The 17,911-nt window shown below is 46.8% G+C and overlaps 1 long non-coding RNA gene and 1 pseudogene across 1 annotated transcript in view; one reads left to right on the top strand and one right to left on the bottom strand.

The window, feature by feature from the left end:
* Nucleotides 1–16,308, top strand: part of LOC142767128 (uncharacterized) — an 88,235-nt gene extending 71,927 nt beyond the window's left edge. Inside the window, exon 2 of the long non-coding RNA XR_012884770.1 lies at nt 15,350–16,308. This is a non-coding gene — a long non-coding RNA (uncharacterized LOC142767128). The remainder of the gene's footprint in view (nt 1–15,349) is intronic.
* Nucleotides 16,309–17,447: 1,139 nt separating this feature from the next.
* LOC142767976 (U4 spliceosomal RNA) lies at nt 17,448–17,532 on the bottom strand (annotated as a pseudogene).
* Between the last annotated feature and the right edge of the window lie 379 nt (nt 17,533–17,911).

Here is a 17,911-nt window from a genome sequence, read left to right as displayed (position 1 = left end):
CTGGGTGCCCGGGCACCGTGAGATCCAAGGCAACGTAAGGGCGGATCAGCTCACTGCATCCGTCCACAAAAGCACTGCCGCTACACCCATATCAATCCCGGTCCTTGATCTTAAGCCGTCTCTCAAACGAAACCTCAGGAACTACTGACAGAGCAAGTGGGATAAACACACACAAAACAAACTACACTTTATTAAGCCACACCTTGGTAATTGGCTGCCAGTATCAAAATCGCGTCATACAGAGGTAACACTAACCAGGATCAGGATAGGACACACATACACGACACACACATATCTTTTGTCCGGTGGCAATCCACCATTGTGTGACAGATGTGGTGAAGCATTAACGGCCCTACACATGTTAATCCAGTGCAAATAGTTAGAAACTCCAAGAAAACAATATTTTCCATTACCCTACCGACAACATATACCTTTACACCCTGCAATGTTCGTCGATAGGGAACCGCTTTTTAGTCATAAATCATTGCTAGCGTTTTTAAAAGAAATTCATAGTTTTCATACCATATACCCGGGCATTCCGTAGCACGACCTCTGCAAAGAGGTTTTTGCTGCGGTGGCTACACAAGAAAGCACTTGCCTCGCAGCCCTTGGACACAAGGGCACTGACGAGGCACTTGTGCTAGTGCCAAATATTTTTACACGTTTCTATTATCAAAACTTTTGTCACCCTTTTTACTATGCATATCCTGTCACTATCATGATTTTAATACTAATGTTTTCACTTGCATTATCGCAAGGAATTTTAAGGCCCCTATACAGCCACGCAACATAGCATTGTCCACATCTCTATACTCATTGAAATGGCGCTCTTTAGCCATCAATTGGCCCTTCTGCCATAAAGCGCCACACATCGTCATCATTCTTGGTTGATGCAGCAACAAAAAGTATTCCCCAAACATGTGAACAATCAGGAAAACGACGAGTCCCATGGTAAAATAATGAGTGCCGTGATGTGCGAAGAAAACAAACTAAGGCATGGAAGTTGCTTGGAGACTCGCCGACTGCCGAGAATCTTGTAATCTTTAAGAACGTCAAGTCGCAAGGAATGAGGACGTGCCGACAGGCGACAAGGGAAATGTGGCACAAATTTATATCAGGCATTAATTCATACACAGATGAGGCGACATTCTGCAGCATGGTTGGTAAGGTGGCAGGATGAAAAGCACATTCACTTCCTCTAGCGAACACACAACGGGAGAGTTCGGAAGACCAGGCTAACACTTTCGGAGCGCACTTCGAACAGGTTTCCAGCTCATCACACTATATGAAACTAAAGTGGGATTCTAATTTTGCGCGGAATGATGTGCGGTCGGGTGTGGCAACTATGGAGTCGGGAAGGCGATTCCAAAGTGTAATTGCTTGGGGGAAAAAGGAGTCGTTCAATGCAGATGTACGGCCGTTGATTGGTGCAATGGGCATAGAATGGTTTATGCGAGAAGAAGTTCTGTTAGGAGGCTGTAAAAGTTCGTGTCTTGACTTCGGGCGGAAAAAAAACTGTGCAGGAGGCATAGGCGTGAGATCAGGCGGCGTGACGCGAGAGATGGTGTTTGTATTGATTGTTTTAGGGCGGTGACGCTGATTTATCTGGAGAACTGTGAGGTTATAAAGCGGGTAGCGCGGTTTCGGACTGATTCTAGTTTGTTAGCGAAATATGCCTGGGATGGATTCCAAATGGACGGTGCTTATTCGAGCTTTGGGTGTACGTATGTTAAGTATGCTAGTTTTTTATCGTCAGGAGAGGCTGATTTTAGATTACGGCGCAGAAATCTAAGCGTGCGCAGAGCGCCTGAGCAGATGGACTGCACGTGCGATGCAAATGAAAGAGTTGGGTACATGTGCACACCAAGATACCTGTACGATGAAGCCGAATCGAGAGGAAGCGAATTGATAAAGTAGGTATGATGAACAGTGGCGCGCTTACGGGAAATTGACATCGATTGCATTTGGTTAGGTTTAATGGCATTGATGAGTCTTGGCACCATAGCGCAATTGTGTTGAGGTCTTGTTGTAGTTTAGTGCTGATTTCAATGTTTTGAATGGGGCAGTATATGACACAGTCGTCCGCAAACAGTCATAGTTTTGTTTGAATGTTTGTGGGTAGGTCGTTTAGTTTCAGTTTAAGTTTCAGTTTTATTGAGCATTTTCTTCACAGAGTTGCGAAAAAGAAAACGCAAGGATAAGAGCAAAAAGCTGCTATGTTAGCAGCTTGACGAGGCTCCTACCCCTTTTAACTTAGCATTACAAAAATCCACAGAGCACAAAACATGAATAACAATTTGACATCGATTTTCAAAACTTCAAGAAATTAGGAAAAAAAGAAAATACATCAAAATTACATCCGTTTCAGGTTTACATAAAATAATAAAACCACAAAGAGAGAAAAACAACAAAAACAAAAGAAAACAGTGCGTGGTCAATCATGAAACAATGCACACGTTGCTAAACGGCTACCAAAGTATTACAAAATGATTATACAACGTTTACAACACTGGGTATGCGAAAAGCACAAGCTTTAATGCACAAGGAAAACACTGACGAGTGAAATGTTGCATGTTTTACTACGTAAAGAAGCCACGAAAAAAAATGTCAAAGAAAGCAAACATCATAGGATGCCATGTTACACACGAGCACTATTATAGGGTGTTTCTTTTACATGTAGTATTGTAGCCGGAACACTAGAAAAAGTTAAACTGCACGCCGCCATTTTGGATGAGAAGGTTTTTAAGTTGTTTTTATGTATATTAAAGATATCGATGTTTTTATTTTCAAACACATTAAAACAAGCTGGAATACAGTGTTCAAGTCTTCTAAACCGTGATTAGTTCACGAATAAGGAACGAACCAGGAAGGCCTTTTCCGAATGTCATAATAGGATTGCGTATTTTTTCTGAGGTTACACAGTTTAAGAAAACAAGCGTTGTTTGATAGCAAGCTTTGTTTGTATTTCATAATAAGGTTGAAGCTGCGTATGTGATCGATGGGTAAAATCTTATATTCTCTTAATAAATGACTTGTATGTGCGTCGTATGGTACGTTTGCAATATGACGAACCGCTTTTCCTGCAGTAAAAATATTTTGTTCTGATTTGCTTTAGATGTATCTGCCCACACTAGACTACAATAGTTTATGTGAGATGAAAACAACGTATTATAGAGTAAAAGTTTATTGTTTACTGGAAGTATCTGTCGAAATTTAGAGAGAGCACCCCACGTCCTAGCTATATCTCTAGTTAATTTATAAACGTGTTCGTCCCAAATAAGATTTTCATTAAAAATTACTCCTAATGATGAAACTTCTTTGACAACCTCTATTTTTTCGGGCCCGAGATATATATCCAAACCACGACAGACAGCCTTCTGAACCGGTGCGAATACCACAGCTTTGGATTTTTTTGTGTTGATCAATAAATAATTTGCAGTACTCTATATAAAGATGTCGTTAAGAATGTTGTTGGCTGAGTCTGCAAGCTTACCTAAATCATTACCATGAAAAAGTATACTATTGTCATCTGCATAAGTTATAAAGTCCACATATTTGCTGACACTTGTTATGTCGTTTATATAAATATTAAACAGTATGGGCCTTAATATGCTGCCCTCAGGTACACCTGACGTTATGGTTAGTAGGGAGGATTGGCTGTCATTTATAACTACAGATTGCTTTCTTTGTGAAAAATAAGATTTCACAAAGTCAAGTGGGGTTCCCCGAAAACCATAATGACGCAATTTCGCATAGAGTACTTCGTGGTTGATTCTATCGAAAGCTTTGGAATAGTCAACAAAAACACCCAGTGTTAACAGTCTTTTTTTTCAAATGAGTAAAGTATGAGTTCTTTTTGTGTGAGGAGAGCCAGTTCCGTGGACATGCCCCGTCGGAAGCCCAATTGATGCGGTGATAATATAGAGTACTTTTCACAAAAAGACATGACGCGTTGATATATAATTTTCTCTAGCCCTTTAGATATAACAGGAAGTATGGAGATCGGACGATAATTAGAAAAGATATTTCAGTCACCAGATTTGTATAAGACACTAACTCTCGCATGCTTCATTCTTTCTGGGAAAACTCCCGTAGATAAGCAGATATTAAACAGATGGGTAAAAACAGGTAACAAAAGATCAAGTGCTGCTTTAATAGGCTTAATTTGTAGGTCATCTATGTCCCGAGCAGTAGTGTTTTTTAGTGACATAAATACAGACAATACTTCTTCAGGAGTTGTGTTTAAAAATTATGCAGTGTTCATGTTTGGCACACGTAGAAAGTCCCTGTAATCATTATTACAGGCACGAGAAGGGTTTGATAAATCAGAGGACACCAGCGTTGTGAAGTACACGTTAAATTTATTAGCAAGTTCTTGACCTTTTACTATCTTGTTATCTATGTATAACTCAAGCGCGTTGTCTCGGGAGCAACTTCTATTTAGAAACTTATTTATTTCTCGCCAAACCACGTCGCCACGAGTGCTAACCCTCTTAAAGAGAGCTTCATAGTACGCATCCTTAGATTTTCTCAGGTGCTTCGTTACAAAATTTCTCTACCGCTTGAATTCAGAAAGATCGTTATGGTGTCTTATTTTCACGAATTTCGCGTACATTAGATTTTCCTGCTTAATCATTTCCAGACATTCTCGCGTGATCCATTGTTTCCGACCTTTCTTTGCGGTTTCGACAGTTTTATATTTAAAACACTTATGGTAAGTTTTTCTTAACAGGCACATGAATATTTCATACGCCTCATTAGCGTTAACTGATTTATAGACAGGATCCCAACAAATCTGCGCAATTTCACGCCTAAAGGTGTCTAATGTTTTGTTACTAATTTCCTGTATTTTGTATGATACTGCAGTTGATACTTTTGCACGATTAAGATACTCGTTGCGATATTGAAACATGTATATAGGGTAGTGATCACTAATATCGGCAATAACAGTTCCAGATACGGTTGAATCACTTATGCCATTTGTAATAAGTGGATAAGGCTTTCAGTATCTGAAGTGAGACGTGTAGGTTCAGTAATAATATTAGCACGCGCAAAGGAATCAAGTAGTAGTTGAAAGTTACCAGACGTTTCAGTTTGCTGTGAAAGGTTTATGTTGCAGTCACCCCCTATGATAATGTGCAACTTGTTAGTGCACGCATACGTAAGCAGATTTTCAAGAAATTGAAAAAACGCTTTTGTTTTTCCGTCAGGTGGACGATAAACTACCACATATACATACTTGTGACATGCTAGTGATAATGCCTCATAGTCTGGTGTAATCGCTGAAAAGTCTGAGAGAAGGCTGCAAACTAAATGGTCAGCAATTAGTAGCATCACACCTCCCCCTCGACGAAAGGGCCTGTCTAGAAAGAACGATTTATACGTTGGCAAGCATAATACCTCGTCATTGCACGTGTACCAAGTTTCAGAAATCATGATGATGTCGAATTTAAACAAGAATTCGTCGAAAAACGTAGTTATATCATCGTGCTTGTTGCGAGCTGAGCGAGCATTTAAGTGCATGATACTGCAATATACACTAGTGTAAGGTATATTGACATCACGTGGTAATATCGCCATCTTAACAAAAGGAAAAAAAGAAAAAAAAAGGTCGCGCTGAAAAAACGAAAAGCGCTAATCAGATAAGCCTACGGCATGCTAGATGCCCCGCGGCTGCTTGAAGTGGCAGCGTGCATCTTGTGCAAGTCGGCTTCACATGTGATTTGAACTGCATGAGATGTTTCCGTTTCACGCGCAAATATTTTGCCACCACTTGTCCACGCGAAGCGCCAGTTCATTTCCCGTTTCCGAGCAATCGTCAAACCAAGAATTTTTTCAGTTGGGGACAAAGGTGCTCATTTACGAAAACAGACTGTTTAGTTTTGAATCCCAGTTCCTCAGCTGTGAATCGAGTTCTCCTTGCTTTCTTAACGATGACATCCTTCTTAGCTCGGCGATTGAAAACAACCACGATGTTTTCGTTCAGGGGGGCATCACTGCCTGCTTTGCTTTGAATAATAATAATAGAAGGGGTTATAAGGCCGCGCCCTGAGGTACGGATGATGATAGTTATATTCAAGATACAGATACAAGATGCTAGCAATATAAATATTATGTGGGATTTTACGTCCCACAACCACCTTATGATTATGAGAGGCGCTAGCGAAGGGCTCCAGAAATGTTGGTCATCTGGTGTTCTTAAACGTGCACTGACATCGGCCTCAATTATTTCGCCTTCGTCTAATTCTGACCGCCGAGGCTGGGAACAAACTCGTGACCTTAAGGTGAGCAGCCGAGCACCAAGATATAATATTGTTACGGTGCGATGGATGCCTTTATTTACAGGAGATGATCAATGCGAGAGCCCAGGGATCTGACCGACCACCGCTCGTGCCAACCTCGTTCTCCTCTTCTTCCACGCGCATCCTCAGTATCGTAGCGATTCCCCCTTTGCAGACGATGCCCACCGGGCGAGTTAGGCTTCCTTGCGATGATGATAGCTTTTTAGACGGGCAACATGAACGAAGTTGGTCTTGCTTGAGCGGCGGCCAGTTGACAACAGCTGAGATATCACGTACGTGACATCGCTTAGACGTTCCAAGACAAAAAACGGACCGGTGTAGTTGGCCAGAAACTTTTGGCAGAGGCCACGCTTGCGAAGCGGCGTCCAAAGCCACACCAAATCTCCTTTCTCAAACCATACGTGCCGGTGACTTCTGTCGCAACGGTTTTTGGAGCGTTTCTGTGAGACGAAAGTTCGAAGACGGGCGATGTGCCGGGCCTCTTCTGCGCGGCAAATGGTTTCGGCGAGAGTAGGTTGATCAGTCTCGGAAAAAGGAAGAATAGTGTCAAGAGCTGTGGGGGGTTAGCGTGCGTAGAGCAGATAAAATGGACTGTATCTCGTTGTTTCGTGCTGTGCAGTGTTGTAGGCGAAAGTTATAAAAGGCAAAATCGCGTCCCATGTTTTGTGTCCATAATCAACATACATGGAAATCATGTTGACCAGAGTCCTATTTGTTCGTTCCGTCAAACCATTAGCCTGCGGGTGATACGGGGTAGTGTGACAAAAATGGCACGAAGCAAGACGAAGGAGGTCTTCAACTACATCGGCAACAAATTGCCGCCCGCGATCACTGATGATGACACGGGGGGATCCATGGCGTAATATAACGTGTGACAGCATGAACTGTGAAACTTGAGTGGCCGTTGCCGCAGGAATCGCCGCAGTTTCGGCGTAACGTGTGAGGTGGTCAACGCCTACAATAATCCATCGGTTGCCGTTCGTTGATCGCGGAAAAGGGCCGAGCAGGTCGACACCTACGACGTCAAATGGTGAACTCGGGGGTGCTATGGGATGAAGTAGTCCGGCTGGCGGAGTTGTAGGACGCTTGTGGCGTTGACATTGCTCACAGCTCGCAACGTATGCAGTCACACTTTTACGCATCTTCGGCCAGAAGAAGCGTTCTTGCGTGCGATAAAATGTCCTAGAAAAACCCATATGGCCAGATGTTGGGTCGTCGTGCATTGCTCGAAGTACGTGTTGTCGAAGACTTGTAGGCACAACTAGAAGTAGGCGAGGGCCTACGCCGGAATAATTCTTTTTGTAAAGAACGCCATCCTTTACGACGAAACCACGTTGACCGTTCGTTCCGGAAATAAAGAAAGAAGCGAGACTGTTGTCATTGCGTTGCTCTGCTCGTAAGGTTGTTAGGTCGGGGAACGGAGTATCCGCTACAGCCAAATATTCATCAAAGTTGTCAGCGTCACACTCGGTTGTCGGAAGGGGAAGTCGTGAAAGGCAATCAGCGTCGGCATGACGACGACCACTCTTGTAACAGACTTCAAAGTCGTGTTCTTGCAATCGTAATGCCCAACGAGCAAGACGACCAGATGGGTCCCGTAGTCCAGTGAGCCAACATAAAGAATGGTGGTCCGTGACAATCGAGAATCGGCGTCCATAGATATAAGGGCGAAACTTGTGCACGGCGAATATGACCGCGAGACATTCCTGCTCTGTGACAGTATAGTTTCGCTCCGGCTTACTTAAACAGCGACTGGCATAGGCAACGACGTTATCAGCAGCTCCATGGCGTTGGACCAAGACGGCGCCAATACCTACACCACTGGCGTCGGTATGAACTTCTGTGGCAGCAGATGGGTCATAGTGGCGAAGTACGGTCCCTGACGTAAGAGCAAACTTGAGTTGCAAAAAAGACGACTCGCATTCCGCTGGCCACCGAAAAGGTGCGTTCTTGTTGAGTAGGGACGTCAAAGGGTAAGCGAGGTCGGCGAACCTGGGCACGAAGCGATGGAAGTACGAGCATAGGCCCAAAAAGCTTCGCAACTCTCGTACCGACTGAGGTTGTTTGAAGCTGCTGACTGCTGCGACTTTCTGGGGGTCGGGTCGAACGCCATGCTTGTCCACCAGTGACCGAGAACGAGAGTCTCACGGCTGCCAAAGTGACACTTCTTAGAGTTCAGGGTGAGCTTAGCTCTCTCAAGGCAGGTGAGAACAATGTCTAGACGATGGTTGTGTTCATCGAATGCACGGCCAAATATTATAATGTCATCCAGGTAGCAAAGACAAACGTCCCACTTTAGTCCACGTAACACAGAGTCCATGAAGCGCTCAAACGTGGCTGGAGCGTTGCATAGGCCTAATTGCATTACATTGAATTCAAATAGACCATCTGGGGTAATGAAGGCCGTTTTCTCTTTGTCATTCGGGTGCATGGGGATTTGCCAATAACCAGATCTCAAATCCACGGATGAGAAGTACGATGCCGAATGTAAACAATCGATGACATCATCAATCCTGGGAAGCGGGTAGACATCCTTTTTAGTAACAGAGTTGAGCCGTCTGTAATCCACGCAGAATCGCCATGTACCATCCTTCTTTCGGACAAGAATCACAGGGGCAGCCCAAGGGCTACACGACTCTTGAATAACCCTTTTATTTAACATCTCTTTTACCTGTTGAGTAATGACCTTGCGCTCCGCAGATGAGACACGGTATGGTTTCTGCCGGATAGGGTGAGCGGATCCTGTGTCAATCCCACGACGAGTACGCCACTCGGGTACACTTATTTGCTCTTCTTTCTGCGCAAAGTCAAATATAGTAGCGTGCTTCGCAAGGACTTCGACCAAAGCTTGACGTTTTTCTGATGATAGCGACTTGTTTACCATACTCAGAAAGTTGGCTTCTGTATGGTACGTTGCACAAATAGGATCTACTCTCTCGTCACTTAAAGATGCAATGAAACTGGTCGCATTTTGTTCGAAGCGGGCGAGTCGCATTCCGCCGGGTAGCATAACAGGTTCATTTGAATAGTTCGACACCCATAAGGCCGATCGTCTATCACTGATCGACAGAACACAATGTGGAATGAGCACATTTTTCTTGGCGCAATTAAGAGGAATGGGCTCCACAAGAACATCAAACTTTCCGGCGTCCGAGGCAGAGGCGTCAACGCGTACGGTCTTCATCGAGTTTGGTGGCAAGACAACATCCTCAATGACGGTGATAGATCCTTGACAGCACCTAGGATCGTCAGTAAATGCCGATAGCATAATCTCGCCAGCACCGCAATCTACAGTAGCCCCGCACTCGCGTAGAAAATCGATGCCCAAGATGATGTCATGGGTGGAGCTGGTCAGGACGGCGAATTCAGCCTCGAAGACCTTGTCACCCAAAGTGACACTAACAACACACACACCGATCGGGCACAATGTCTCCCCGCTCACTGCATGAAATGATGCACAACTGTCCCAGGGAAACATCACTTTATGTCCTAGCCGCAATTCGAAGTTAAGACTCATCACTGAAACAGCTGCTCCAGTATCTATCAAAGCCATCGTAGGAAGTCCATCAATAAGCACGGGGACCCTATTTTGAGTCATAAAAACGGGTGGAGGCATAGGTGGATGTAGTGACAAATGTTCGGCGACCTCACCTCCATTGGCCGCACCACCTAGTTTCCCGGAGGCGGGGAGGTGACGCGTCGACCAGGAGATGGGGAACGGAACCGGCGTGTTGTGGGGGGCGTCAAGCTTCGCACGGAGGAAGGCGAGTCGTTGCGTAAATTTCGGTGGAAATTGCGTCCTACATGTGTATCACTGTGGGTCGTTTGCTGAAAGCCGTCCCCAACGTACGCGTCCCGCATTGAACGCATACCACCGCGCCAGCGGTTTTGTCGAGAAGAAGGTGATGGTCCCTCGTAGTAGCGTTGCTGGGGGCGACGCCTTTGACCACAGAATCGAGCCACATGTCCACGGAAACCGCAGTTATAGCACACAGGGGCCTCACGCACGTCGCCAAACCTTCCACGAGGCGCCATGTGCCCATGATCGTCCTACGAAGACACCATTGTAGGTGGTTGGCGGGCGGCGTTCTGGAAACCACGGCGATGATGTAAGTTGTCAGTTGGGGGCTCTCGTGCTCTTGATTGGGGCACATCATATAGCGTGGCATCAACGGCAGCACACATTGCGTCGTATGGCGGGGAGGTGTTGATAGCAGGTGCTCTCGGCGGGTTGACAGCATCACGTCGTCCAAGTTCTTCGCGTACGATTTGCCTGATCATTGAGGCAAGATCACAGGGGGATGTTGGAGGGACGTCGACACTTGCAACGGTGGTGACGTTGGCAAGTCTACCAAATTTGGGAGTGATGCGCCTAGCCTTCAGTGTCTCAAACGTGCGGCAGTGTTGTATTACGTCCGCTACAGACGCCAAGGTGTCCTTGCCGATGAGAAAATTGTAGACATCCTCAGCAACCCCTTTGAGAAGATGCCCTACCTTGTCATCTTCTTTCATGCGTGGGTCTACAGACTTGCGCAATTTCAGGATCTCTTCAATGTACGTTGTGCATGTTTCACCGGGGACTTGAGCACGCTGTATCAAAGTTTGCTCAGCGCGCTTCTTCTTCATCAATGGGTCCCCGAAGCAGCTCGCTATTTCTTTCTCAAACGCTTCCCAGGTCATTATTGTCATTATGTTTTCAAACCACACCAACGCCGTCCCTTGAAGAAACAATCCGACGTTGGACAACCGGGAGGCCGCATCCCAACAGTTGTATTTACTCACACGGTTGAAGTGTTTCAGCCATTCGTCGACGTCTTCTCCGACCCTCCCTGAGAAGCTTCGTGGTACCATGTGCCGGGGCCACGCAGTGCCAGACGAAGAGTGCGTGGTGTCACCGTCAGCAATCGGATCCATAGAGAGCGGTGGTAGACCAGCCAGTCGGCGGCTTCGGCGTAGTTCTTGAGGTAGCGCTTCCGTGATCGTTGGCCTTGGATCGCTCCGCTGTACCCCGCACCTCCACCAATCTTGTTACGGTGCGATGGATGCCTTTATTTACAGGAGATGATCAATGCGAGAGTCCAGGGATCTGACCGATCACCGCTCGTGCCAACCTCGTTCTCCTCTTCTTCCACGCGCATCCTCAGTATCGTAGCAATTTATTTATACGAATCGACTTTGAAAAGAGAAAAAAGGAGAAAATAAGCACAGTTCCGTTACTGCCTCTCTCAAACGAGGGCACCTCCACAGATCTGCGCAGGGTATGGGGGAATTGGAATCCATGGGAGAGGAGAAAAGAGGAAAGAAAATGGTAGCGGAAAAAAGTGCATTTAAACTGTGAGTCACGCGCGAGCAAGAAGAAGACCCGTATGGCACACGCAGTCGACTGAGATTACCACCAAGAAGGCCGGGAGTACAGCGATGTGCACGTTTAAACACGGCGTAGACAAGAACTCACGAAATGCAGTTGGTTTGTCCAAGGAGAGGCCAAAACCATTCAGCCATGAACTCGAAGGCGAGCAGGGGCACAACACATAAATTGCGCTCGTGGAAGCCAACTGCGAGGGCCCTGAGCGCCTTTTGAAGCCTCGAAGCAAGCCCAGTCAAGATGTCATTCCTGGTTTTGGTGTCAGGTCGCTGCGAGGTCGAGGTAGCGGGCTCAGTCGTCGTGCTTCTGGGGACAGTGACAGGGACCGACGGTCGGGAAAAAGCACGCGGTGTCTGCATCACCGTTGAGCGCTTTTGGACGACGGTAGGGGTCGGCTAAGTTGTGTATGAGGGCGGGGCCGTCGCCATTGTAGTGGGGACGACGGGCGCACTCGTTGTGGGACGAGGGGTGGCCTACGAGGTCGTGTAGACGGTACCAGTGAGGGCATCTTGAAAGCAGCGTTCCTTGATGATCGAGGCGTTGCTGCCAGGGGTCCTAGCGTGCTTCAGTGCTTGGCGGTGAGTCACGGTGCCACCGAATGACATGGAGGAAAGAAAAGTATAGGAGAGGTCATGACATCATATTCGTGAAGCCACTACATCGCAAACACCCGCACTACCTCCTAGTGGAGAAGTAAATAAACAGTTCGCGATTTCCGGTGAGCAGCCGCAGCAGCGGCCTTGGAAGCGGCGCCGGTGAAGTGGTAGCTGGTAGATGTTCTCTGCCGGCAGTGATTCAATTCACGAGGACTGTTCTTTTGCGTGTTTTTTTAGAAAAGCTGTGCGATGCCCAGCTGTAGTGTACACTCAGTGCGAATCGAGTGCGCCACCGGATGTGCCTGTTCACGTATGTTGGCTTCACTATTGATCAATAATGCATAATATTTGCATGCGGAGCTCTCGGCTATACGCTCCCTTGTTTCTTACTTATTGTGTCAACTGACAACACACGTGAACTTTAATTTTTAGTGTTGTAAGCATCGTGTCGCGTTTGTAGCTGTGTCGTTCATACGGAAGGACAATATACCTCTCTGGTTATCGGACCAAATGTGTATGTATTGTACGGTATGCGCCCGCTGCGTGTTAGTTGTGTGCGCACTGGAGTTACATACTTTACTTGCACGATCACGTATAAAATACATTGGTGCCTTCTTAGCGACGTGAAGTACGTCAATCACTAGGCTGGTGTTGCACGGAATAGCTACAAAGCAAGCTCTCCAAATCGTGCATTACCACTTATGAGCAAAAAAGTGCTGATCGGCCCGCAAATTGTGAAGTCTAGCAAAGAAAAAAAAAGGCCTTACGGTGAGCAGAACGCGTAAGTCACTGCTGAGTGAGTTCGAATACGACGATGTAGGGGCTGAATGACTTTGGTTACGACACATACCAGTGCTCTGTGCTGTTGCACAAAAACACTCCTCGAATTACTTCTGCATGCCGAGCTCGGGCGTGCCACGCACGAACAGTCTCGGAAAGATTTGCTCGCAACATTTTACTGTATGCAAACCATACAGTAAGCGTTAAGTTGACGCCGGGGCTATAAGTCCGCGCAGAAGCGAAGAGCACGCCGCGGAGCGTCTCCTGTTTTGTTTGACCCATACTGGTTTGTTTGCCCCATAAAAGTAACGTCACTTCCACCACACTTCTCGCAATGCATTCGAATAAAATGGGGCCTCTCCTCAGTTTCTCTTTCCTCCATGTCGGTTGAGGCCATGATGACCGCGGCCCTGCGATGAAGCTGCCAGGCTGGACTGCGCGGCTCGGTTGCAGGATGTTTTCCGCGAAAGTTTATGCAGCGAGGGTGAGCTGCCCACGATGCTGGGGCGTGCTTGATGCCGCAGCGCAGGTACCGTTCATCTCGAGAGTAGGTGGCGGTTGCGTGACCGAAGCGGCCACAATGGGATCACTGCAGGGGCCAGGGCTGACATAGTCGAACAGGGCGCTTTTGCTTGCAAAGCAGGATATCCGGCGAGACGGTAGTCCCAGCAAACGTGAGGGTGAGGCAGCTGCCTCTGCGTACACCGGACATGATGGGCACTGGTGAAGCAATGTTGTCCGCGAGGTCCTCGAAAGGAATCGTTGGGTCTATTGCAAAAACCATGCCAACACAGGTGTTCAGGTCGAGGTGTTTGTCTCGAACCTTGGTCTCGCAAATCGTCCGAACCTGGATTAGGGCGACGAGATCGGCAGTAGGGTGGGTGCCGACAGCAACGAGGTTGCGCCGGAAATTGACCCGCACTCGCTGGGTGGCTGGAAACCCCGAAAGGAAGGCGGTGATCGCATCCCTCGACGCAGCAAAGAAGTTAGCCTTTTTTCTGACGGGCTGAAAGCAGTGGTGGCCACACATTCATTAGGAGGAAGGTCGCCAACGATGTGGGGACCGTCAGAACACGGAGGCATGCTTGAGCGAACGCCGCACTCACTGGAGGCGGACACCGTTTGCTCGGCGGCCGCAGTGAAGAACGAGATGAGGAGGTGTTGCTGCCAGGGGGTGCCCCTCGCAGATAGCCACGGCCGTGGCAGAAGACGAGGAAGCTCTGGTCCGCACCTTCACTTTGCTTGAAGCCGGGGAGAGGGCGGCAGTGTGATGGCTGCTGACTTTCTGCGGCTGGGTTTTCTTGGAGTGTGCTGGCTTGGATTGTGCCTGCTGCTGCTGTGCTGGCCCTGAAGGTGGTGCCGAGGCTGCCACGACGGCATCCTGCTGTGGCGTTTTCTTCCGGTTGCCTCATTGAGGTGCCATATGAAGCCCTCGAAAAGGCTGCGTGCTATTAGCGCGGAGCAAAGATCGGGGTAAGGACGGGAGAACAAAAACACGCGTCCTTCTCTGATGAAAGCTCATCACCGTCCAACATATTTATACACTATCCAAGCTGCATGTACCTTCGTTGATTCCCAGCACTGGATAAACTATCTAATGTAGATCATTACACTCTACTCGGGCAGCGCGACTGCCCAGAGAAATAGAAACCATCGTGAGGGCACAACTAATCAAAACACACAGCAATAAACAGATGAGGACAAAAAGTTGGCGTGTATATCTTTGAAAAGAGTTGCGAACAGACGAGGACAGAACGTCCATAAGACATAGCTCTGACGTAGTTTTACTTGACCTCTGACGCTCTTTTGCTTCCATATGTTTATGGATTCATGTTTTCACTGGTTATTATATATCTTACTGCTTTGCTTGTACTAATTCGTTGTGCTCTTCTTCTTTTGTTGTTGTTATTATCACCGCAATGCCTCATATGCGTTTAATGTAACCATTTTTTTTTCATTTCTACCTTTTCCTGTCTAAAGTCTGAAGATCAGACCAGCAGTATTGTATTGAATAAATAAACAAATACATGACGCGATCCAACAGAGAAGTACTTTCCCTTCTTTTTAGAGTGATTCCGTCATTTCAATGGAACACGTCATGAAATATACCCGTAAAACTGTGAGAACGTTGTGCAAACATGGGCGCGCTTCTATTTTTACTGTGCCAATAGGCAATCTCATAGTTTGCGAGTTTAGAATAACGGATGTCCGCACGTCAAAATAGTGATTCTGAATTTGTGTGATTCTATATGTTTTAAAGTAGCATGCTTATTGAAGTTTCTTCGCACTGCCACCAACGCATGCAGGTTCAATGCGTCGTTGTGGGACTACAATTCTGCAGAAGTGCCCACTGTACAGTTCGTGTACAAGCGAGCTCACCTGTTCCACCGTGTCTACGACGGTCTCCACACTCACAGTCTTCCTAACCTCTATCTGCCTCACTTCATCCCCGACTGGCGCAACGCCTACGCTCTGCACACCTTGGTCAACCACCGCGGATATGTGCCGCAGGACCCGCTGTTCGGCGTTGGTCTGAATGAGACGAACATCAGGGACTACGACACTGCCTTTGGGCAGATGGCTCGCTCTGTCCTCTTCGGCACGTCTGACTTTGTGGACCACGAGGCTGCCGTTCTGAGTGTTGCTCAACTTGCTACCATGAAACACCATGGCATAGATTCTACGCAAATTCACAACGAGAGCTGTAAACCATTCTACGTTGTGAATTAGTTCAGCTTCCAACGGATACATGTGTTCCCTAACGTCAACATTTCTACGCGACTGTAAAATGTCTCTAAATACACCTTTGTTGCTGTTGTCAAACGCTGAACGTTATTTTGAAAGCACTCGCAGCTCCTAGGCAACTGGTTTAACCCAGTTATGGATATTGTTTTTCAACATTATCCCCTCGCGTCGAAATATAGATACCTAATAATGTGATTTCACAAGCTTTATTGTTGCAGGAGAATTGTATACCTCTGGTTGTACATATTTCACTTTGGTGCTCTCCTCCGCAAGCAGCAACGTAAGTGAATATAAGGGCGTTCCTTAAAAAAAGTAAAAATTAAGAGTACCGTACAAAAAAAACATTAAGCATTTTTAACTTGTATGTGGCCATTTGTAACGTTGTCTCCAAACTTGACAACACCAAATTCTCAGGCGGAATGAATTATGGGCTGAGGAAAGCTTACGGGGCCCCTTACACATTCCCCTTACATAACATGAAGGGGAGAGTTTTTTTAAAGACAAAAGTCTTTCTTGAGAACCTTCGACGCAAACATTTTTGTCTGTATGTCTGCCTATCTGTCTGCCTGCAAGTACATTTGTCTGTTGGTACACCCTTTACTATACCCTAAAAAGCACCAGAGTGACCCGACGATACCCCAAGCGGTCGCGCCCATCCGCAGCGCCCCACCAATGCTGTTCAAGATTCAGCGTTCATACTTGTGCGATTGTCAAATAAAGATCAATTATTGTGCATATCAGAGGCACCATTACAACACGTACATATTCTGTATGTGCGTTTTTTCACTGGAACAGGCATACATAAGTAGTTCTAAGGACCGTAGCGTTGATCACGCTGCGCTGATCATGCAACGCTTCCACGAAAAGGCGAGTTTCCAACGCTTTGCTAAGACGACACAATGGTGGCACCTGCCCGTCAACTTGCGTTCTACCCCTTATCACCTCTGAGACGGGCGCGCACACCCGTCTCAGAATGACGCGCTCCGTTTTCAAGAAAACTGCCATATAGCGCTCATGTCTCACGTGTGAAGTGACTTGATGCGCTCGTTCACCTTCGCTGCACGCTGAAGGCACTCTAACGCAGCGCCTCAGAATACCATTTACCGATTTCTTGCGCAGAACATCAAATGTTTTGTTAATTCTCTCCACACGCAAGACTACTGTCTTTCGACAACACTTGCACATTACCATGCAGATACTGGGCCAACTATTTAATTTACACTTGGAAAACTCTGGCGATAGTGTCTACGGGAGCTGCAACGCATGACGCTTCAGCAAGCATGGGAATGATAGGTTGTGCATGGATTTTTCTAATCTTCGTATTTCTGGCAGAGATTAACATTAAAACTTACAAGAGTGGTGACTCACACCAAAATCAGATGATCTACGCAGGTTCACGCCAGCCGTAAGATGGGGAAAAAACATCATTCAATGCTTCAACTAAACACGCGTACTAGTTATTTCCTACAGTACCTTCTCTAGAGCATTACACGTCTACGTGTTTTTGTGACTGATTATAGTCTGAATTCGTCTTTATCATCTGCGATTGCACGGTGCCATATCGTCGGGATGGGGATGATATCAGGCATGCATTGGCTGCGAGAGAACTGCACACGGCGTTGACGTGAAGGCAACGTTGTCACGCTCAGTGTTCATGACAATTTAGGGCAATGAAGTTTCAACTAGCAATAGTCGCCCCCCAGTTTGCACTTCATTGGGTATGACACCGCTTCTACGCAAAGCTAGGGCAATTAAGAAGTACGGGCAGCAGCAGGGAGACGCCATAACACATGTGCGATAACGACGTGCCCGGCGTGCGTCGTGGTCATCGCTTGTTTCGTCTGCCTCTCAGTTTGGCTGCTGCTAGGTATTCGAACGCTATCGGTACTTTTTAAAGACGATAGTCTTTCTTGGGGACCTACCTACCTACCTACCTGCCTACCTACCTACCTACCTACCTACCTACCTACCTACCTACCTGCCTGCCTGCCTGCCTGCCTGCCTGCCTGCCTGTCTGTCTGTCTGTCTGTCTGTCTGTCTGTCTGTCTGTCTGAGGAGAAGAATATTAACTTCAAACAAGAAAAAAACACAAGATACACGAGGTCGCATATCGCTTCGTACAG

The sequence above is a fragment of the Rhipicephalus microplus genome, chromosome 7 (assembly GCF_043290135.1).
Source record: "Rhipicephalus microplus isolate Deutch F79 chromosome 7, USDA_Rmic, whole genome shotgun sequence".
In the NCBI taxonomy this organism is placed as follows: Eukaryota; Metazoa; Arthropoda; class Arachnida; order Ixodida; family Ixodidae; genus Rhipicephalus; species Rhipicephalus microplus.
Note: the sequence above shows the minus strand (reverse complement) of the source record. Positions and strands in the feature narration are given on the sequence as shown.